This window comes from Rhinoderma darwinii, chromosome 1, assembly GCF_050947455.1.
Source record: "Rhinoderma darwinii isolate aRhiDar2 chromosome 1, aRhiDar2.hap1, whole genome shotgun sequence".
NCBI lineage: Eukaryota > Metazoa > Chordata > Amphibia > Anura > Rhinodermatidae > Rhinoderma > Rhinoderma darwinii.
In genome coordinates, this window is record NC_134687.1 from 594,801,413 (window position 1) to 594,825,304 (window position 23,892).

The 23,892-nt window shown below is 38.4% G+C and overlaps 1 protein-coding gene and 1 long non-coding RNA gene across 21 annotated transcripts in view; one reads left to right on the top strand and one right to left on the bottom strand.

The window, feature by feature from the left end:
• Positions 1-3,031, top strand: part of LOC142746884 (uncharacterized) — a 14,887-nt gene extending 11,856 nt beyond the window's left edge. Inside the window, exon 3 of the long non-coding RNA XR_012881709.1 lies at positions 2,623-3,031. This is a non-coding gene — a long non-coding RNA (uncharacterized LOC142746884). The remainder of the gene's footprint in view (positions 1-2,622) is intronic.
• CELF4 (CUGBP Elav-like family member 4) overlaps positions 1-23,892 on the bottom strand; it is a 1,056,008-nt gene that overhangs the window by 748,923 nt on the left and 283,193 nt on the right. The window lies entirely within an intron of this gene.

Here is a 23,892-nt window from a genome sequence, read left to right on the forward strand (position 1 = left end):
TATTAAAACCTGGCCAATTAGACTTTCTCTGCTTCGTTTTGGTGTTGGTGTCCTTACTGAAGCCACACCTCCTGCCCTGTTATCTCCATTCCTGGTACTGATTAGGGAATACCCTCTAGTGATGTCACCTGGTACTTGTTTGCCTTCCTAGTTATGTCTAATGGCTGAGTTGAGTCCATATCTAGATTTTCGATTCTATTTTTGTATTCTGACCTTATCCTCATCTACTAAATTCAGCCTATTACAATTTTGGTTCCTGGTAGAGGCTCTGGTTATGCCCCTGATTATGCCTCCAGTTTTGATGTTCCTCTGTCCTTGGAGTCGCCACTGAGACTATTTTTAGCCCTGTGGTTTGGGAATTACTATGGGGCAATAAGAGTAAAATCTATGACTTCCTCAGACTATATTTCAGTCTAGCCTTGTTTAAACCAAGGTTTATGACCTAAACCTCAAGAGTACTGAGAATCAAAGTTTTTGGTTGATATTACTGACAAAGTTGGGCTAAGTTCACATGCCTATTAGGGTATGTGCACACACACTAATTACGTCCGTAATTGACGGACGTATTTCGGCCGCAAGTAGTGGACCGAACTCAGTGCAGGGAGCCGGGCTCCTAGCATCATACTTATGTACGATGCTAGGAGTCCCTGCCTCGCTGCAGGACAACTGTCCCGTACTGAAAACATGATTACAGTACGTGACAGTTGTCCTGCAGCGAGGCAGGGACTCCTAGCATCGTACATAAGTATGATGCTAGGAGCCCGGCTCCCTGCACTGTGTTCGGTCCGGTACTTGCGGCCGAATTACGTCCGTCAATTACGGACGTAATTAGTGTGTGTGCACATACCCTTAGGGTTGTTTCTGTCAGATTTCCATTACCTTTTGATGGACAGAATAGTATAGTCTCATGTTCTATACCATGCTGTAAAAAAAAAAAAAAAAAAATCCTGATGGACCCATTATACAGTAAGTGTAAACCATTATGATTTGTTACACAACAGATAACTCTGATGCGTCATTACTGTATAACTGTAATAATGGAAGCCATGATGCTAGTGTGAACTGAAATCTAGCTGAAGATAGATGAATGTTGTCTAGAGATAAAAAGTTTTCAATTAGTCTAGATATCAAAGAGGCATCAAGATCCAGTGGACTAAAATATACAGTAGGTTTAAGTTTGGATCCGAATACAGGTTTTTAAGGATGATTAAATGTTTAATTACATGGTTCTACAGTTAAGACTGTGTACATGTGTGATAGTCAGACAATTACGGTCAAGTTGTGTATTGTACCATCTGGAACACTGTGTGAGCTAATAATCATTAACATTTGAATGGTACCCAAAAAGCATAAGAGATTTAGAAAAGTTGTTGGTTTGGAGTTCATAGGGACAGACCACAAGCGTAAAGGTGGAAATATCCATTAGATGAATGTCGGCCAAACCCGCCAATTTAGTTTGTATGTGCAGACCATCAAATGTCTATTGGAGTGTCCTGACTCTCCCCCGATGGCAGATGTTGAGGAAAAGAAGGTTTGGGCATGTTAGATTTCGACATGCTGATCCTTTTGCCCTCGAGGAGGTCTTTCCGCTGCCAGGTTGTGTCTGGCAGCAGTTCAGTTCCAACTTCCTATCGAGAACACATTCACGCTCAATCGCGCCATGTGTGCATGTGCTTGGAAGGGTCAGGAGGAATAGCTGTTGGCCCAACGCACATTTAGAAATCAGCTATCAGAAGGTGTATGGCCACCATAAGGAAAAAAGTAGACTTCCCAAATACTTGGAGGATTTGGCTGGGAAATGCACTGACTTCTATGATTTAGAGATTATCCTCCAAGTTAATTATACTGCCAGATGTAGGGTGGGCCGTATCATGATTGGTATTGGGTCAGCTATGACATATCTTCTCCCAGGCAGGTTCTTTACTCAAAACAAATAAAAAGAATCCCTATTTCTAAATATTCTCATTCACTCACAAATCCTACAGCTTCCCAGAACTAATCAATGTATTAATCAGAAATACAAGGACGGGTATTAAAAGAACATGAAATTAATGGGAAATGCCTCATATCAACTATATATTCTAATACTAAATCTGTCCATTCAGCTTTAACATACTTTAGTATTACAATGACCACTATTATATATTAAACAGGATTCATAGATTCACTGTGGAATATAATAATACATATGCATCTGTATATTCCACTAGGGAGCAAAATAATGTATCCTCTGCATTATTTATCTTATAGTCTATAGAATATGCAGCACTCATTTCAGCAGCTAGTTGTCTAACGCTTACAGTCATTTACAGTCTGTGATTTCATTAGTCCTCAGATTTAACTTGTTCATATTATCGAAGAAAATGCTGAATATAAAAAGATACAATGTTCTGCAATGAGGTGAAATATTTATCAGGCCAACAGTATATGAAGCCATTACTGTGTGTAATTCACTCATGTACTCAGCAACTACTCCTGCATATACTTCGGGGTTAGGGGAGTTTTTACCCAAAAGTTTATGAGATAACATGGTTCATATCATACCTCCCACATATCTTGGGAAAAAGGGCAGGGTGCATGTGGATCTCAACTATCCTCTTCTTATTCTCCCATCATTTCTAGGATCGAAGGTAGATAAGATGGAGCTCTGAGAAGATTTACAATGCCCAAATGATAAGGAGAAGAAGACCAACCTAAGCTGGGCCTGAAAAAAAGGTTGTCCACACTTTTTGTCGGGATTGCCTGACGATCTGATGTGTACAGGGGCCTTCTATTTACCCGTACTGGGAAAAAGGGATCGGGCATGTTGGAGTTTAATATGACCAATACTTTCTTCTAGTGGGAGGATGTAGAGCAGAGGTGTTTTGCAGTGGAATTTTTGTGCACATTAATAGTGAGTTGGGAAAGTCGGGAGAAATTCCTAAAAATATGCTTATTTATCTAAAAACGACAGTATCTCATGCATATGTCTAGCTAAAGGGCCAACATTGTTTGCAAGGGCAGCCAGTATTCTACGTAGATCAATGATTGTCCTTGAGTTTCATGCATAGTGTGCTTATCTTAGACATTCAGATTTTAAAGATGGTCAGGTAAATAATAAATATCTTAATATCTAAATGATGCGCTGACCAATTTCTTTATGTTCTGCTACATTTAAAACATAAAATAAGCAAAAACCTCTTGAAGATAAGTGACTTTGTTGTCTAGTCTTACAATCAATGAAAGCCTCTGAGATACCAATAACCATTTTATGATAGATGATAGAAGCTTAGATTTATATAACAAGTGATCTCTAAAATATAGCCATCCCAGTCAATCAATGTAAAGGGGTTTCCCCTTCTTATAAGGTGATGGCATTTTGCTGAGATGGCCATCACTTTATAATCGGTGGGGTTCCAACTCATGGGACCCCAACCAATCCTGAGAGTGAAGGGTGGCTGGGAGCGCCGCTGTGCAGTGAAAACTTAGAGGAAGATGCAGCTCTAAATCAGTGTTGTGTCCCCTTTAATCTCAAAGGCCACAATGTTGGACCAGAAGTCGGACCCCAATCGATCATAAAGTGATGGCCTATTCTAGCGATAAGCCATTGCATTATAAGAGGGAAATAAGACTTTACAGAAATTTGACACCAAAGGAAAAAACATTATTGAGTTTTAACTATACAATAATTATCTTAAATAGTGAGGAAATTGTATGTATATGTGTATATATAGATATAGCCATTGTTGGACTGGGACACACTGGGTAAACAGGGCCCCAAAATGCACTTGTCCTTATCCATTGTCATCTTAAAGAGGTTGTGCTCATTTATACCTCATGGGCCCCTCTGTTTTCCTGTCATAATGTGGGTCTACCAGAGGATCCCCCGGTTCTAAATTGGTCAAGTCCAACCTTGGATGCAGCATAGTTACTTTTGTCTTTTGGTACTATGATATCATCTATGTTCTTCAACAGGGCTCAACCCATTGCAATATCACGATATGTTTTATGTTTTACATTGGACAGTTATCACAATGCATGAACAATGCAATGTTATAAAGACTTAAATGACAAATTCAACTACATCGGCAAATATGTGGAGTCAAGATGTCCGGCATAACCATCAAGAAGAACAAGAGTTTTGATGTTACTTTGAGTTGAACTTGATAGATCTGCAGTATATTTCTATAGTCTAGGACAGGGCGATGACCTCAGACAATGAGAAGATGCAACGTCTGATGATGAATCTAATGTCCAGACGTTGCTGCCTGCTGTGGTCTTGCAATGTCTGGTTTATATTCACTGAAAGTATGTTTTAAAAGAATCATTCACATCAGACACAAGGACATGGGGACATGATCATGGATTCAGGTGATGTCACCAAACGTTCAGCCCTTACACACATATTGCTTGCTTGACCTTATTTAAAATTAGGCATTACAGGGAAAAGCTTCATAACAGTGATCAAATCTGTCTCGCCTTCCCGTCCTCAACTTTCAGCAAGGTTCTTTTATTCTGTCTCCGCCATCACTGACTTCATTTTTATTACCCAATCTTCTCTATTGTGCTGCCATCGTTCTTAACTGTGTGGGTAAATATGGAGGGGTTAAAACAGATCTATAAGATTTCCTTTACCATAAAAAAAAAGATCTGTTCTTGATTCTCATTTATTTGTTTTATATTTTTTTTTCTAAATTTTTCTGACCTTTTTTTAAAAAAAATTGCTGCAAATGTATGGAGGTAAGGGCAGTGCAAGTGGTGCTGCTCTCAAGGACTCAGGAAAGTAAGGGGCCCAAACTTCCCTGTGAGTTGCTAACAACCTGTTACCCATTAGTTGCTGCATGGAAGCTACGACATTTCACTTATAAATTGAAAGGGTCCTATTTGGTAGGCAATGATGTGCAAACCTTGTTCCCAATATGGTGCCCTTTATTTTACACAAGTGGAAATGTATAGGTTCCATTTAGTATTTGGTTTCTGCTCCCCCAAAGACCCACTAAATATATGATAACAGTTTGAGAAACTGCATTAAGATCATATTATTCCCCTGGGCTTGAGAAGAAGTATACCAGCCTTAACAGGTGCCCACCAAATGTATGCAATAGGGTACAAGATGGAGGTTGATGTACAAAATAGGGAGGTTCAGGCCCTGACCATTTTCCCATATGAGGTCCAGACACTTCTGATGACGGCCCCGCATATATATTGATCAACGAATTAAATAACTAAAAGGGTTAAGTGTCTTCACAGTTTTTGTGTCTTATAATCAAGGGGCTTCAATGTCATTAGAACTTGCGACCATATTTGCGTGCACGCAGCCATGAAGAGATAGTACAAGGTGGAGACAACATGGTGTCAGACTGGCAACCACAGGGGTTAGGAGGGTAGTCGACCTGTAGACATTTCTATGGGTTACAAGTATCTGACAGAAATCACTATTAATTAATATATAAACTAATTGTGAGGACTTGCTCTTCATTACCCTCTGAAGGTAGACGGTGATGATTTCTTGTGCGTCGCAGTAGCTCTATTATCATAATGCAATAAGCTGATCGGCGCTCTCATAAAAAGCACAGATTTCGCTATATCAGTATGGGTCGTACCAATGACCAACTCAGTAGGGCTACGTGTTGCAAAGCTAGCTCTGCTACTTCACTAATGGGACTATTATTTTTCTTTTTTTTTTTTTCTTCGCTTTAGGCACAGTGAAACACAGACAAGTAGTATGCAGTATGGGGACATTACAGAGCAGAACTCCAGCTCTCATCATGTCCTTCCTTGTATTAATGCTCGGAGACATCGCCGTTGTCAGCCACAATGTAGAATGTGAAGCCGCTACTGCAAGGCCTTTGTTAAAATCCAATATAATTTTCTGCACAACAGCTGTAAAACAAAGAATTAAGTTAGTACGGCCCTGAGCACAGAAGCTCTCCTAAGGGATAATTCACTGTGGTACAGCATAGCAATTTACTGCGGTGGATGCTCGGCGCGGCTCGGCTTCCTTTCTGCACTAAGGCTGTCTAATTGCAAACGCTGCCTTTTAATGCCTGATATCTAACTGTGCGCTGAAGCGTAGCTACATACCTGGCACAATATTAGTTTTTCACTGTTTTGGGCTCCAGGTAATACGAACGGACTGTATACTTCACATAAAGGATCTCTCCCGAGGGAGATGTTTCTGATACAACACGGTAGAAAGAAATCCATGGAAGATGTTTCACATGAGAACTTCAAAAATACGTTTACAGCCGGGCTCTGCGGCAACTAATTTCTTAACCCCTGGGATGCCAGAGGCAAGTGGATCACAGGAGCCTCTTGTCAAGCATTAGAAAGACAAAAACGTTAGGGATACAATGGAATCAGTGGCGCACATACGGGGGGTCCCATGGGTCTAACCATCCCCATCTCCAGACACCCTGAAGATTTATTTTCTATTGTTATGTATTGGATTGCACTTACATGATGCAAATCCAATAACACTTACAGCACCGCTCCTTGCTCCTGGCGCTGCCTAATTAAGTCCTGACCAGTGTCAAGACGTCGTGTGCGTCGGCCGCTGGAGGTAAAGAGGAGCGGTAAGTAAATGGCACCGTCTGATCTGGGGTCAGATTTTTTTTGCTTTGGTCTGGAGGTCTGTATATTATTCAGGAGTTTGGTCTGAGTTCTCCAGGGGGTCTGGTCCAATGTCTGAATTTATTTAGAGATTTGGTTTGGGGCCAATGAGCAGAACCTTCAGAAGAGAAGAGCATGCCAGCGTGGACCACGGTAAGGATAGCCTGTCAAAAGTAAGTAGAGCCGGCTTCAGCGCTGTGCACCTGTATCTGAAATATGTTTACTAACCCCAGTGGGGTACATGACTTTGTAATGCCCCAGTAAAGCTTTACCTTTTAGTGATATTGGCTCAATACTTTAAATTTTTATATATATAAATATATATATAGATACTTGCATTATGTCTCCTTGACTATTTTGTTTGTTTTTACAAAACATAACAACAAAAAATATTTCCATTATCATTTGGAAACCATTTGACATTTACGGAACCATTTTACATAATAACAGAAGCTGTCTGTTCTGAATGACCCCTTCTCTTGTTACAGGTCCCTCAGCAGCAGGGCTCGCCTCAATCTGCTTTGATTGCTATCTGTAAGTCCTCATGGTCTCCTCTATAACACCCATAAAGCAAGCTATCCCTTTAAGTGCTTCTAACTTGGTACTTTGAGATCAATACTAATGTCCAGCTGTGAATGTTCTGTGGTCCTGTTTGGTTAATCATAACCCCTGAACCTCATGGTCTCTGGTGTGGTTGGAATTGGTTATCATGTCCGGACCTGGGTCCACCAGAGAGGCCACCTGTCTTTTGATGGGCCAAGCTGACTCTGATCAGGACAATCAAGATTTCTAACTCTGTCATGAGAGCCCCTATTTTCATTCATGGTCCCCACCAAAAAGCTGATGCATATGGCGGCCTATCAGATGTCATCAAGGCATGCTTGATTTTCATGTCTCATCCTGTTGCGTCCTCTCCCAAGCAGCTCATTCCCCTCCAAAAAGATTAATGTTTGTCCAGTTTAATTAAAGGATTAGGATGAGTGACTGCCGGCCAAAATGACTTTCAACTATGATATATAGCTCTACAAGTAATCATGTCAACTTTTTATGTCCCTGATCGATTGACAATCGAGGTTGGCCATGTCCTTACTTCGCTGGTGGACTTAAATTGTCCTTAACTAATTAATTCTAATTAACACAATACTAAGAATGTATTCATTTTATACTATCAAGCTACAGTACAGTAGACCTGTCTTCAAGAACAAAAGAGATATCAGCCGTCTTAAAGAACCCAACAAAGCCGACAATGAACTACTCTACAGAGAAAGAAGTCTATACCTCTTCTCTACCTCTAGAGCGCCTCTTAAGAAGGTCATTCGAAGACGATGGGGGAAGATGAAATTGTTCTTACAAAGACAAGCGTTGGGTGACCTTATGCTAATTAATGGAGTTCACTCAGCAGATGAGTCATTCGGAGAGCTTCCTTTATGCCTGTTGATTCATACTTTCCATGTCTCACTTTTGCATCTGGATTCTTAAAAGCATTTGCTAGAGGACGGCCCTCCTGCTGAAGTTATTATTTTTTTAAGTTGTATTTCTAATTAGCATAGTGTCACCCCTGAGCTGCGCGGAGACGTCTTCACCTTGGCTTGACTGTTTGATTTAATGCCATACATGGGGATGTTTTAATGCTTGTCTCGACAGTGGAGACGAATTGGAGGGGAAGGAATGTTTTATGTCGACCCCCCTTTAAATATGTAAGACCATGAAGATGGCAATGACATGCATTACACATGAAAGGACAGATCACCCTCTTTTCAGGCGCCGCCTGTCTAGATCACCCTGTGTCATTATACGAACAATTCACTGCACCGAGTGACATTAATGAAGAAGTGATTACATTCATTTAAACAAAGTAATACTGTGCGGACAGAAAAACTAGAGAAATGTTCTGATTGTTTTTCAGTATAACAAAGAAAAAAATCTATCTATCTATCTATCTATCTAATATCTATCTATCATCTATCTATCTATCTATCTATCTATCTATCTATCTATCTATCTATCTATCTATCTATCTATCTATCTATCTATCTAATATCTATCTATCTATCTATCTATCTATCTATCTATCTATCTATCTATCTATCTATCTATCTATCTATCTATCTATCTATCTATCTATCTATCTATCTATCTATCTATCTATCACCTATCTATCTATCTATCTATCTATCTATCTATCTATCTATCTATCTATCTATCTATCTATCTATCTATCTATCTATCTATCATCTATCTATCTATCTATCTATCTATCTATCTATCTATCTATCTATCTATCTATCATCTATCTCATATCTATCTATCTATCTATCTATCTATCTATCTATCTATCTATCTATCTATCTATCTATCTATCTATCTATCTATCTATCTATCTATCTATCTATCTATCTATCCTATTAATTTTTTTTTCTATAATTATACATGTGTATAATTTGTACGGTCGATTTTGTCATGAGAAATCTCAATCTTTTCCTGAGCATGTCAGGTCCCGCAGAGCCTTTATTGGAGTGGAGTCACAAATATAAAGGCTTTTGTGTGATTATACCGTACAGATCGTATGTCTGCCTGTTATATATGGACATTTAGGGGACAAATTTAAGATCTGTATTAACATATGTCACAATCTGTAACCTGCCTGGGCAGCGGGCACCATATGCAACAACTGAATAATTATTATAATTTATGATTTATTTGACTGCAGTCTAGAAACTTTGAAAAATGTCCCAAGCAGCAATGTCTGCCTCCACCTCTGATTTGCCAAGCAGCTGCGTAAGGAAGTGATATGTTGCTAAGCTCCTGGGTACTGAAGGGCAGAACAGCTAAGTAACCAGTCATTGTAACACATTACCTCAGACATCATAAATTTACTTCTTGGTGGGACCAGAGCAGCACAATTAACCCCTGCCACTTGGAGGGAGTGGGTTAACAAGTGGCAGCCAGGGCGAGCTGTTGCAAATATTAATGGCATGTACCATTGCTAATTTATGACTCTGACATTGAGAGTAATAATTGCCTTGATGTTCGATGAGGGAGAAGCAGTCACTGTTGTATTTTGACAACAGTAATATAATTGCCCAATGCTGCTGACAGTTTGACAGATTTTGCTCTGAGAGCATTGCACACGACGAAAAACCAAAAATGTGCGCGCAGTCAAAGAGCATACAAATGAGATGGCAGAGGCCTCAGTCGGTGGAAGGCATTGAGACAAAAGCTGGGATATTATAATGGCGGTGTCTAGCTATAATAAAGACAATTTTGGTTAGATAGGAAAATATAGAGCCTTATGCCATATGAAGGGTGCATAAAAGTTGCATCATGCCCAGTTCTTGCTTTTTGAGTTGTGCAACTTTTTTCGCTTCCACAATTGAATGCAACAGTCACCACTAAAAGCCGCACGTTTTTATGCATGCCACTAAGCAGGGGATGTACCACTACATATCTAGGTATATTTGCTCTTCAGGAGACTCAAAAAGTTGTTTGACAACTCCCATGGGGGCTGAAATAGCCTTATTGGTACTTACTCAGCTTCCCCAGGAACAGATATGGCTAAGAAGCAACTGGATAACATTTTGATCCATATAGAAGGAGTAGCTAGCTATTTCCTTCCCCACTGATGAGTGTAGTACAGTGGCTACTCTACCTAGAATTCATCATTAATCAATTCATAAAAAAAACTAACACATTTTAATACCTTTGCAGGACATAATTGATGGTGTAGGGTCTGGGGCATTTCTGATGGACAAATGGTCACAGGTCAGATCATGTTTTTACACTCTATATGCATTAATTGAAACAAACATATCTCTGCACAGGAGAAAGTATACGAGGCAGAATGTCTTCCCTCTATGATTGATTGCCAGGGAGACCTGAGAGAGGAAGGGGGAGGAGCCTATTGGTGACTATGTGAAAAACACAAAACGCACATGAGCTAATATGGCTAACAATAGGATGTGCCAGACAGCTACTTCCTGACGTAGCGTTAACATGGAAGTTTTTGCGTCAGAAACTGAAGTCAGAAGACAGCTTGAGTACAAACAGCTGAGCTTACAAGAGAAAGGGACTTCACTCAGTGCACATAGATATATTGAAGTTGATTCTTCTTGCAGGTACCCTTTACTGTAAAGATCTTCAAGCTCATCATACATAGTAACCAAAGTGTCAACCAAGTGTACAGCAGCATTCAATGTTACCTGAATGGGCTAGGTAGTGTTATTATAATGAATGACGTCACTTCCCTCCAATATTTTTTTTATTTTTGGGCCAGAGAAAAAACAGACCAGGGATATGGTTCAGGAGAAAAAAAAGTCAATGCACAGAGATGATTAGAGGAGCTGTGCAATGATTGAAAGGTAGATATGCTTTTAAATATAATGATGAAAAGGTATCCTCGGTAGGCAGCATAGAGGATTCTGGGAAGTTTCTTCCCACTCCTCTAAACTGTGCAAACTCTCAGCAGTTGCTTGAAGGCAGCTAAGGGCTACCTTACATCATCATTAGACTGGGAGAACATGTGATGTGCCTTCCAATTTGCCAGTGCGTTTCGATAGATGGCTTTGTTGAAAGGAGCAATATTCTGGCAGGCTGCGAGTGACTGCTTTCTTCTCCTCGTTGCATGCCGCCTCGCTTAGTTTTCCTGATTTTTTTATACTGTAATTGGTAACACCCTTGTGCTGGGACCTATAGCATGAAATGATATTACTCACACTTCTTTATCCAGCCCACTCATTGTCTAAACCAAAAATAGCAGGTCAAAAACAGCCCTTAGCAAATGAAAACCGAAGTACACATAAAGCAGAGCTGAATTTGCTTTGTTTGAAAATAGCAGAACTACGGTCAAAACCAACACACAGTAGAGAAATAGAAGAAAGATAGCAGTGGAATGGTTCCGGGTCTATAAAAAGATGGGCGACACTGCCATGGCAGCCAGTAATGGTGGTTACCCCACATTTGCTGCCTTTCCTGTGTGCTCCTCTTTAGCTTTACGATAACATAATACTCACACACCATCAGTTTTGTAGGATCTTTTTTTTAAGGGTTAATCTGACTCAATTGGCCATCCAATGCAAGGGCAAAAGCTGATCAGCTGCACTGTATATTTGAGTCAATACCCTTTTGTAGACCCAAGGGAAGAGCAGCAATGGAGTTGTCCAACAGCACGTTCAAGAGAGATATAGGGGGCTTGTAGGGAAAAATAACTATGGTCCCAACCAATTTGGGCTTGAGTATATGTATATGGCCCATATTAGACTTGGGCTACAGTATGTGCCATTAGTTTAGATAACAGCATGACTATGAAAGTGTAGGAACAGCCGGTCTTAGCTTGTTCTCACGGGCTCGAGTGTGAGACAAGACTATGGACCATGATAAGATGCTGGGTTCCAACCTTAGTCAAAGAATGGCCAAGTCTACAGAAATTGAGATGACTTCAAAGAAGACTAATCTTTAAGTACTGTCAATAGCAAGCACCTGCTGAAACAATGTTGTCTCTGTGAGTGCCTCCCAATGTATGGAAGTGTAATATGTGCATTATAACCTAAATGTGGTGAAGAGGGCAGAATGGCACACAAGGCTCCAGATGGGAGGGAAGGTTTGTTGAGAGGTAAATGGCAGACACTTAGCTAAAAAGCTAAAAACAACCTTTTATACCTCTTCCCTCGAGAGTTGTTATTGTGATTTAGCATCTTATCAACCTCTGGAAGGAAGCCACTTACAATATAATGACAGTTTTATGTTCTACGAAGAGGTGTGATCAAAAAGATATTAACATAAAGCCAACAAGGAAAGACACTTAAAGTGTTAAACCAAGATATTTTTTTTACTGCTTTTAATCAATAAGTAGAACACCTAAAATGCATGTAATGGCTCAGAACGACATGGTGATAGGTATAAAATATCTGTATTAGTGACAATATACAGGCCAAGACACTTCTGGTAAATTGTGATTACATAGACACCTTGGATCCAATACTGGATACTATGGGTGCTCTTTATAGTACTGGGTCCCCTATAGGTGAATGGAGTTTCTTATTTTATAGAGGTTGCACACTTTATGAAAAATCTTCTCAAATACTCTTTAAATGGATAGTCCTCATCTGCCATGACTTTGATTGTATTCTGTATTAAAATTACTATAAACTATTGAACTTTGGAAGTCAAAAACCAGCACTAAAGGGTTAGATGCTTCACACAGTTCAATGACCTTATATTTGGAAACTGGACCCCTATTGTTGCTTTCTTCTTACGTTTCTCTATGACGAGTAATAAGATTATGCACATGTTTACAAGTGCTGGGTAACAACCCTTACTGGCAACCATTACAGTTTGAGATTACCTCCCTTCTCATCCAGTCTAAAATCCTACTTTAAATTAAAAAATATGGAAAAAAGTCGATCTTATTTGGTTTCCTGTAATGCACTGTTATACTATTTTTGTCCTGTAGCAATGCTGCAGGAAAAACAGATATAACCATAGAGCAGTGCTTCTTTCAATCTGACCAAAGTCTCCGCAGAAGATGCCAGTAGCTGCCACGTGTAGCGTCAGGAGTTTGTTAAAGGTAGGATTAGGGGTTCTATGGAAATAGTTTTTTCAGAGGCTTTCTGATGTTGAGGCTCTTAAAAAGTAATTGGACAACCACATTTTTTATAGCGACGCTGTTTTTTTTCATTGTGACCCCAATATGTCTTCCTTATGCAAGCATTATACCACAAATGAAGGACATATCATGGAGGCCACCTTTATCCCCTTGTATGTAATCTGTTTTACAAGCCACTAACCATGGCCCTTGGATGTCTCCCTACTCATCATTGATCATTTTCACTGTGTTTTAGGCACATTCCTGGTCTGATTGGCGCAGTTGGCACATGGCATGACATAGCAGTGCTTTCTGAAGACAGGTTAGCAATGTCTCTTTAGGTTTAGGAAGTCTCGCTGTCTACAAATGAGTAAATTGGAGATGTATGAAGGCAGAAAGAAGAAGATATTTCATCACACGGCTTGTGCCGCGCGGTAGCTGAAACATGGCCCTGTGGACCAGCTACCCGTAGACTGCCTGTGACAGATGTATTTTCATACTCTACTGCAGACAATTTCTACTGAAGAATAAATCAATGGAAATATTCACAGAGAACTTTGTGGAATACATTGGCTATTTTTTTCCCTGGGAAAATATATTTGTCCTTCCCATGAAACCTTCTATGCTGTTGTATATGGGGACAATTAAAGTGCATGAGTGACTTCTAAGATGACAAAGGTGTAAGACAAAGATAACACACTACAGTACCTAAGAAAGTGATAATAGATACAATGTTACAAAAGTATCTATCTCTATCTATCTATCTATCTATCTATCTATCTATCTATCTATCTATCTATCTATCTATCTATCTATCTATCTATCTATCTATCTATCTATCTATCTATCTATCTATCTATCTCATATCTCTATCTATCTATCTATCTATCTATCTATCTATCTATCTATCTATCTATCTATCTATCTATCTATCTATCTATCTATCTATCTATCTATCTATCTATCTATCTATCTATCTATCTATCTATCTATCTATCTATCTATCTATCTATCTATCTATCTATCTATCTATCTATCTATCTATCTATCTATCTATATCTATCTATCTCATCTATCTATCTATCTATCTATCTATCTATCTATCTATCTATCTATCTATCTATCTATCTATCTATCTATCTATCTATCTATCTATCTATCTATCTATCTATCTATCTATCTATCTATCTATCTATCTATCTATCTATCTATCTATCTATCTATCTATCTATCTATCTATCTATCTATCTATCTATCTATCTATCTATCTATCTATCTATCTCATATCTCTCTCTCTCTCTCTCTCTCTCTCTCTCTCTCATTCTAGCTTTCCAGATCATCAGAAGAAATTACTGGTGTGAAATATCACAGTGTGACAGTGTACAGATAACAGTATTATGAATCACAGACATATTGTCCTCTACAGGCTGGAGGTTCATTAATCTGCCGAGTAACAGGTGAAGAACATGCTGGACAGGAAGACATTGCAAATGAAAATCTGTTCTTGTTAATTGCCTATCACATATTAACTCCAGCACAAGAAGACACACTCACAGAACAAACATCTGGATTCCTTTAAGGGTAATCTGTTTTTTACCCTTTTGCCTTTCTGGCCTTTCCACTCCGCTTTTGACTGTTTATAATTAGTGCAGCTAATAATTATATTGCTCCTAATGCATAGGATATACGACTCTTTCTAGGTATTAACATATTGGAGGCGTAATGCTTAAAATGTAGAAATAAATTAACTCGCTCAAGGACACTTGTTCCTGTGTCCCCATGTCGTATGAGAAAGTTATTCTGTTCATAGAGCCTTCAGTGACATTAATATGGGGAAAAAAACGGTGTTCTTGCTTTGTGGCTCTTAGCACTTTATCATTGCTTTACCACCTTTTATTTGCTGCTAACATTCATAGTGTACAAGTAGGAATGTAGGGGGACCCAGATAGTTTATTTTAAGGATTTACTTTAGTCAGGGGGGCTCTAATGCAAGATTTTGTATAGGACCCCTAGATTAAATTCATTGAGCTTAACCAAACCAAAGAACCATTGACCTCTGGCTAGACACATGAGATAACTTCCTAATTTTCCATCTAAATCCCATTGGAGAAGCAAGGTGGAGACACTTCTAGACACCATTAGATCTTCTTAATTCCCACAAATGACTGATTAAGCAGAGCTGGATTTGTTCTTGCACCATTACCACTGAGGCATGTGGTTTCCGGGAAAGTGCTGGTTGACACGAACGCCATAAGATCATTGACCCACAGGGCTGAGTGGAGTTATAGAAGTCCACTTGAGGAGGTCATACAATTTGCACACCTCACATACGCTGGTTCCAGAAATGGTTGTATTGCAGGGGATCATGTTTGACTGGTGGACTCCTTGCGTTATGTATACATTAATGCAAATATATCAATCAAGAAATCAATTTAATGAAATAAAATTTACTCTAAATAACCTTCATTGGATGGTGTTGTAATAAATGTCAATTGCTATATCACTCGTTCATTCCACTGTCTTCCATTACGGAACATTTTCTATTAATGCACCTTTTTTTGGTTTTGATGTTTCTCAGCTGTACAGCAAGTGACAGCTGTATAGGAAAACAAGCTTTTCTCTGCTTTGGCGTTAAGTTCCTTGTTGGCTACGTGCAACAGTTTAAGGAGCTTTTAAGTGCTTTGATGGCAATAAGTGTGACCTTAATGTGTGCATCTCCTGCCTCTTCTTCCCAGGTGCCCATGTCTCTTGACAGCTCAAGCACTTCAAGTCTTTGGGACTATCAACAAAGATGGATCCACTTAATGGAAAGTGAAGATATCTTTGTACTAGCTCTCAAATAAGGATCATTAAGTCTACTTGGTTGTTGTCTCAAGTAGGCTACTGGTATGAGGAAAGACCATTTATATAATAATAATAATAATAATAATAATAATAATAATAATAATAATAATAATAATAATAATACTAAAGATGGAGGAATCATTGGTTGGTAATAATATTTAGAAACAAACTTGTCAGATAACATTCTTTAAAACTGCCACATGGAAGCAATGCCGTTTCTCTGGTGCCTAGGCAGTTAGACAACCAATAACCAAACAATGGACTTGACAACAGGGATGACTTTCTCAACTGACAGTGAAGTTTAACTGTTTCTGTTCCACTAATCTCAACTTGATGGACATAACTTTTCTTTCAACCAAACGATATAATAATACCCTCATGAAAAAGTTATGTCATCACATATGATGATGTCACCAAGGCTATCATACAATGAAAGACTGCATCAAATGACATCACTATATCTGAACATTCAATCAGTGGAAAGTAATCGGTTCCACTGAGCTTCAGGTGATGGTCCACCACCAGAATGGGGTGAACCGGGGCTCCATGTGGTTCTCCCTCTCAGATACTAGGCTACATACCAGCCTCTTTGGTACCTAGTTCCATTATTAGGATGATGCAATAGTGAAAGACCATTATATACATCTACCACAATTGTATAGACCTCGTAATTTAGGCTCAGATGCCAATAATTAAAGCTGACAATACCTAAGGTTTATAATGGTTGTTTTCTGTCACACTGATGGAAGCATTGCTGCCTGTATGGTGGCATCAGGTGACTTTGGTGCTTGTTGAAACTTATTGTTTTGGTATATCCTGGCCAAGATATTACAATCAATTAGCAGTCAGCTGGAACTCTCATTTGGCTGTGTATTATGGCTATTAGACAATAAGGAGTTTTCAACCATGTGGCCCATATAGTCACTGGGCGCATTGGCCCCCGAAAAAGAGTATACTCCTGATATAACTATTTCCCAACGTGTATACAATATCAATACAAGGGAGGAATGTTCCATTTACTGTCGGTCGCAGTCCTACACTCTATGGCTATGAGTTTTGATATCCAATGGGCACCATAAAAAGCTGGTCCAGTTTCAAAGGACTTAATAAAAACATTTCTCTATCTGCACTTTGTAGTTAGACTCCTGCATTCATTCTCTGCATGGCTGCCTCACACTGCCAGCCTCAGCCTTGAAAGTAGTCACAGCATCAATTCATTTAGTGAAAAAGTATAAATGATGACACGGCTTTGTAATTTTCCAAGTAGTGTAAGCAGCGGAAAGGCACGGCGGCGCGTTTCTTTATATACAGTGTATATTCAGCTGGCCGCTCGCTTCATTGCATTGTAAAACAAGCTGCAAATGAGTTGGCATGAAACATGAAAACTATCAATAGACGTATAATCAGGAATGAAAGTGAAATTTACATACATACATTACATATTCATAAATTCAGTACATACACTGATGATGTATGCCAAGTCTATAACCAATATACTGTATTAACTGAGCAATAGAGATGTACTACACGAATGTCATTCTGTCTTCTATCTATCTATCTATCTATCTATCTATCTATCTATCTATCTATCTATCTATCTATCTATCTATCTATATATATATCTCATATCTCATATCTATCTATCTATCTATCTATCTATCTATCTATCTATCTATCTATCTATCTATCTATCTATCTATCTATCTATCTATCTATCTATCTATCTATCTATCTATCTATCTATCATCTATCTATCTATCTATCTATCTATCTCATATCTATCTATCTATCTATCTATCTATCTATCTATCTATCTATCTATCTATCTATCTATCTATCTATCTATTTATCTATCTCATATCTATCTATCTATCTATCTATCTATCTATCTATCTATCTATCTATCTATCTATCTATCTATCTATCTATCTATCTATCTATCTATCTATCTATCTATCTATCTATCTCATATCTATCTATCTATCTATCTATCTATCTATCTATCTATCTATCTATCTATCTATCTATCTATCTATCTATCTATCTATCTATCTATCTATCTATCTCACCCCTATCTATGTCCTATCTCATTACCATGTATCACATTTAGAACTTGTAAACACTGAACACCTTTCCTGTGTTATTTTCAGATCAAACTCATATAATTGTCCTACTAAACATTATGTCTGTGCCGGTTATTTATATTTTCCAGCCTATGTCAGTGTAAGTAGCTTTCAATTATGCAGCAATTCAGAGAAAAAAATACTAAAATATAAAGTTATGATCTCTCACAAATGTCTGACACTGTGAACTATGTTTGAACCGTTTCAATTTTACTACTAATCGCTGAAAGAATGGCTTCGGCTTTTACTGCATTTTTTTCCAATATGAAACAAGGAGAAAAGCAATTCTCAAAAATATTTTGTGTGATACAATATTATTATTTTATATATGTATTAAAACAAATAAAAACAAATATACAGTTCCTGTCAATAAGACAAGTCATTAAACACATATTGCTGGGGGTTCTGGGACGGCTACACAGATGCTCTCCATTATTGTCCTACATTGTGTACTGTCTACATACCCAACCACATAGGCAAATATATCAACATACAATCCTTCAGTAGACTACTGGTCTACATGATTCCCAAGATGTTTCTACTCCAAAATAAGTATTTCTTGTCATAGTGGGAAACCCATTCTGTCTTAGTATGGTGGATATGTTATCCTTTTTAGTTGTCAAGAATTAGTGGTATACATGGAGGAGAGATGGTCCATAGAACAATATGTTCTTGTGCATCTTCCTTATGTTCTATTATGCTATAACCCTATCATTGTATACTGTAGAAAGGCCTGGGACTTGGACAACCACCTTTAAACCCCTTGAAGGACAGGAGGGCAATGTGTCCTGTGGATTGTCTTCTATCCTCCTCATTTGCGAAGACTTTCATGCCAGTGGAGACTAGAAAATTCACACCACCCATATGGAAAGATAATGGGAAAGACTGAAGACAACCCCATTACAACAGCATGGGCTACTTCTGAGCTCCATACAAATACATACACACATACAAAAGTTGTATTATTTTGTCCAAAACTATAACCAATTTAGTGGAAATGTTATAGCTCATATGTCACTAGAGAAGCAGAAGGAACAAGGAACGTTCCTCACTTTGATATCAATTGAACCTTTACTTTAAGAATCTACTCCATGACAAATTACTAGGGAATGCAATGATAAGTAATACGTTTTGAACCCCTTTTAGTATCTGTCATAATTGTAGCCTTATTTCCAGGATTTCAGCTAAAAAAAAAGAGAGAAGTTTGTTTTAACCTTTGGATAACACTTCAAAAGTGGCATATCATTCTTTCTGCGCTACATACTCTAAAGAAGAGGGTGGACATTTTTTTGATAAATATGATGTTACCTGGAAGGAACCATGAACCACCTCATGAGAACCCAAATATTGGCTTCCATTTACAACATGATAATCAAAACTTTAAGAGTGGAATAGTTTGCATAAACTCATCACTATATGACAATGGATTCATAGTTATCATGGCACATTTCCAAATACAGCCCCAAAGAGTTGAGTACCAAATTGTAACCTTCTTCATGTATATTTCAATTAAGATGACTCCACTAAGACCAGGTTGTGGTAGAATTATGAAGAGGTTTGTCAGAACTCATGGTGATAGAGCTGAGGTTTGTCGTTCCCTCTTCACATTGTAATGCTGCTGGAAATTCATGCAAGCAGATGATAGCAATAAAATCTGCTACCACTAAACAGTATATACTGCCCAATCAATGGCAAGATAGAAATCCATCAGGAAGTCACATCTGGTTCGCTAGTCGACATCTGAGTGTTGTGCAGTGTATAGTACACTAGACGCTTAACACCCATCTGTTTGCATTTAAGTTTGTTTTTTTCCTCTGTCCGCTTTTCTGCATTTTTCTTCTCAACCTGAAGGGTATTAAGTTTGGATGAGGTTATTGAGTTGTTAAGCAGAAAGTCAGAAAGATGGATGAAGATATTTTGCAGTGGGCAATACCCCGGAGGACAAGGCTGCCAAATGAGAACAGGGGATCTCTGTTATATAAAATGTAGTTTGCTATCATGTGTATTTTTTGCTTGATGTTGTGCGGTGGGTACCACTTAACTGCACTTTACGAGGCCTCAGCAGAGGTCAGCAATTACATGGAACCAATGCTTGACATTAGCACAAAACATTGTCTCGTCCTCGTCTAATCTGTCATTTTGTACAGCACAGCAGCCACCACCTGCTAATCCGATTCCTGGGTTCCGTTACAAAGGGGATGATGATTCTTGTTGACAAATGGATCTCTTGAGAGATCTTTTCTATCAGATTCATGGCGGACAAGTACCAGCACAGCAGAAAAAAATGGCATAATGCTAGAAAACCTGGCACGAGCCCTCATCAGCGCTAGTTTTTCACATCCTCATGTCTTAACCCTCTAACTCTCAATGTCAAGGCTTAGTGTTGCAAAGCTACTTTGTTGTATCAACCAATGCTCCACGTATTGTATTGTTATGAAATTTAACAAAGCTGAACACAGATCTGAAGGACACACGGTATAACTTTGTCTTGAATATGCCTTAAGGACATATCCACCTTTGGGCATAAGTATGTTGGGATGTAGTTGAGATTTACACTTGAGCCCTTTACCTGTCTAACAAACTCTCTCACTCTTCACTGTCATGGCTGTGGGGTATGTGGACCCAATAGGCCTGACCGCTGTAGCAGAGTAGCAGCTGGCCCAACAATAGGAAATGATAGTCTTTTAGGACAAGAGTACCTGGATAGAAGATTTGGCAGACACTTGACTTGGCATACACTTGGCGTGGCAAACATTTGGCGTGGCAAACAGATGACATTTGGCCTAGGACTTAGAGCCATCCATAGTTTTTTCTGGCTTCATGGGTGGAGCCTCAGTGCCCTGTTTTCTCCTAGGATCTTATGAATTAGTTTCTGTGACCACCACAGTCTGCTCTGTTGGAAGACTAAACTCTGCGATCACTAAGACAGGAAGTGATCACTGAGACAGGAAGTGATCCCTGAGACAGGAAGTGATGTCAATTGATTTTATGTAAAATGGCTGATCATATATATTCTAAAGTCAAAGGCTGTTCTGTCACTGAACTTATACTCTAAGATAATAGTTTTTTCATCTGAATCTCAGATTTTATGTCATTTACTTTGTTTCCATATCTGACTGTTCAACCTGAAAATACATCATTTTAGTTGCTACAGTGATAAACATCTCACCAACACCAGATGAGACCACAGCAGGTAAAGCCATAATGAGGCTCATGTATATTAGTGTTACATTCATTATCAGTTGGAACATAGATTACATATCTTAAATATGAGCATGGTCAATCTCTGTGTTGTGATAAATTAGAGTTTAACGAATATATGACACAAACCAACAAAGGGCCCCAAATTGTTTATAAATAAATTACTGTATTTTAGTCCAAAAACTGGTGCATATGAGAAATAACGTCATATTGATTCGGTCTTTGGACCCATGATCCTGTTTTTTTTAAGAAAAAATAAAGAAATTATTGGACTTGTCTAAATCGTCTTCTGGAATTTGAGAATTTGTGGTGATACCAGGAGGAGTATAATAGGTAGTGCTGATACACAACACTCTGAGAAGATTATCCCTAAGACTTTCAAAAGTACTCAATTCTAGATTCTTATTTCGCTTAAATTATTATGTCGGACAAAATGAAAGCCATTACTAGAATGTTCACTCATATACAGAGGCAACAAATATTTCCCGCCAGGTCCAGGAAAAAAATGAAACATTTTGCTCCCTTTGAATTTCGTAATAATCTCAAACAAATAACTTTAAAGTGATCTCAAGCTAAATTTTCTTACAAAAAGAGCATTTGATGATTTTTAGAAATTTACCATCGGAACATTGTTCACTTTAAGCCCAGTTGTTACAGAACAGTGTACTTATCTGGCTCTAAATTTGGCCGTGCCGGCGTGACAGGCTGTGATTATTTTTTTATGCTGCGTAAGAGAAACCTTTTTTGCTCTGTGGGATACAGCGGAACATATTGTGATGTATTGGTTTTATTTGTTGGCTTGTAAGCTTGGCCCATGGGTCAATTAAAAGTTTTAAAGTTAGATTAATATATAAAGCACACTTGTGGAGAATTAATATTTTTTATAGTCAACTTTTATTGTTCAAACACTACATAATTATAACTGAACTCATTGTCATGACGTTGGACTGACATTCAAAACATCATATCAATTCTTTATAGTTGGACAAACCAATATTTTTGACAATTGTTTGCATGAAATATGCATTTAACCCCCCCCCCCAAAAATGATACAAATTGGCTTCGTTATGATGGGGTGCAGTAGAACCGGCCAAGAGTTTCTTGATTTGGATAGAGTCCAAACAAGGAAATGCTTTATAAGTTGCCTTTCAGTGATAAGGCCATGGTTTGGAATTTAACAAGAGCACCTTTAGTGTATTGTGCGTACTTAACCTAAGCAAGGTGTCTATTTGGGGTCTTTATTATCTATTTACCGTGCCAAAAATGTTGCCAGTGCAATTGTATTCCCAATAAAGTTTCCACTGCATTCCCATGTATTCTTGTATGAAATTGTAAACTAGATTGATAGCTACATGGACTCTATTTGCATAACTAAGCCTATGACCGAAAATAAAGAAGAAGCAGAGATGTGTTTGTTTTTTGGGGAGACATATAATTGTGGAGCTATGAATTGTTTACAGTATGTATAAACCACTCAGCCCCGAGGAGTAAAGACCCTTTTACACTGGCCAATGATCGGCAAGCTCGCATTCATATGAACGCTCATTCCCAATTATTGCCCTGTGTATATAGGGCAGCAATCAGCCCATGAAGGAGGAAAACGCTCGTTCATCGGTTGATCGCATCTTTTATGCAGCAATACATTTTATCATTGCCAGCAGCACATCTCCTTGTGTAAACAGGGAGATGTGCTGCCGACATAATGCAAATAAATAGGGATGAGCGATCGTAGTAACGATCGCTCATTCCCATACATAACCAATCATTGCTCCTTGTGAAAGGAGCAAACGAGCGCTGATCAACGAAGGGTCTCGTTGATCGGCGCTCGTTTTCACAGCCCATATGTTCCAGTGTAAAAGGACCTTTACATGACAATCTCAGCTTTGTAACTTGTTAATGTTAATGGTACCAAACCGGTTGCCTCATTATTTCATACTGGTTTCATTAAGGGAATTGACTTACAATTTAATCTGGCCAGTCTTCGACTTGCATCTTATCTGCTATGACCTCAACATGTCTTTGTTCTTGGTTAGACCACTCCAATGTAGGTTAAAAAAAAAAATTAAACAACCTTTACAAAGTGTCCATGTATAATATTTGACTTCCAGCAATAATATGAAAAGTTAAAGCTGCCATAGAAGAAACATAAGAGATATTTGGTAATATAACATTGTATCAGTAGAAATTATCCCTAGAAACCAACTAAGTGAGACTCTTACTTTATCATTCTCCCTTGAGCCCTACATTTTATGAAAATCCATTTGATACATTCCCAACAATATTAAGGAGAAATGTTGATTATGTGAATGATGGCAAATGTTTATTGACTTTGATAATATATTTGTCTGCTCAAATGAGCTGGTGTTCGAATACAATACTGAGATGTAACTATTAAGACTTGCAGTTCTGGAAACAGCATTAAGCTACCAGTAAATAATATCCATTTATAGATATACATGGGCCTGCTGCCCATTCTCTAAGACTTAATTTACCCTTAATAACCTCACAAGTCCATATTGGTTATCCAGGAGTGAGCTAATGAATGGTATTTTT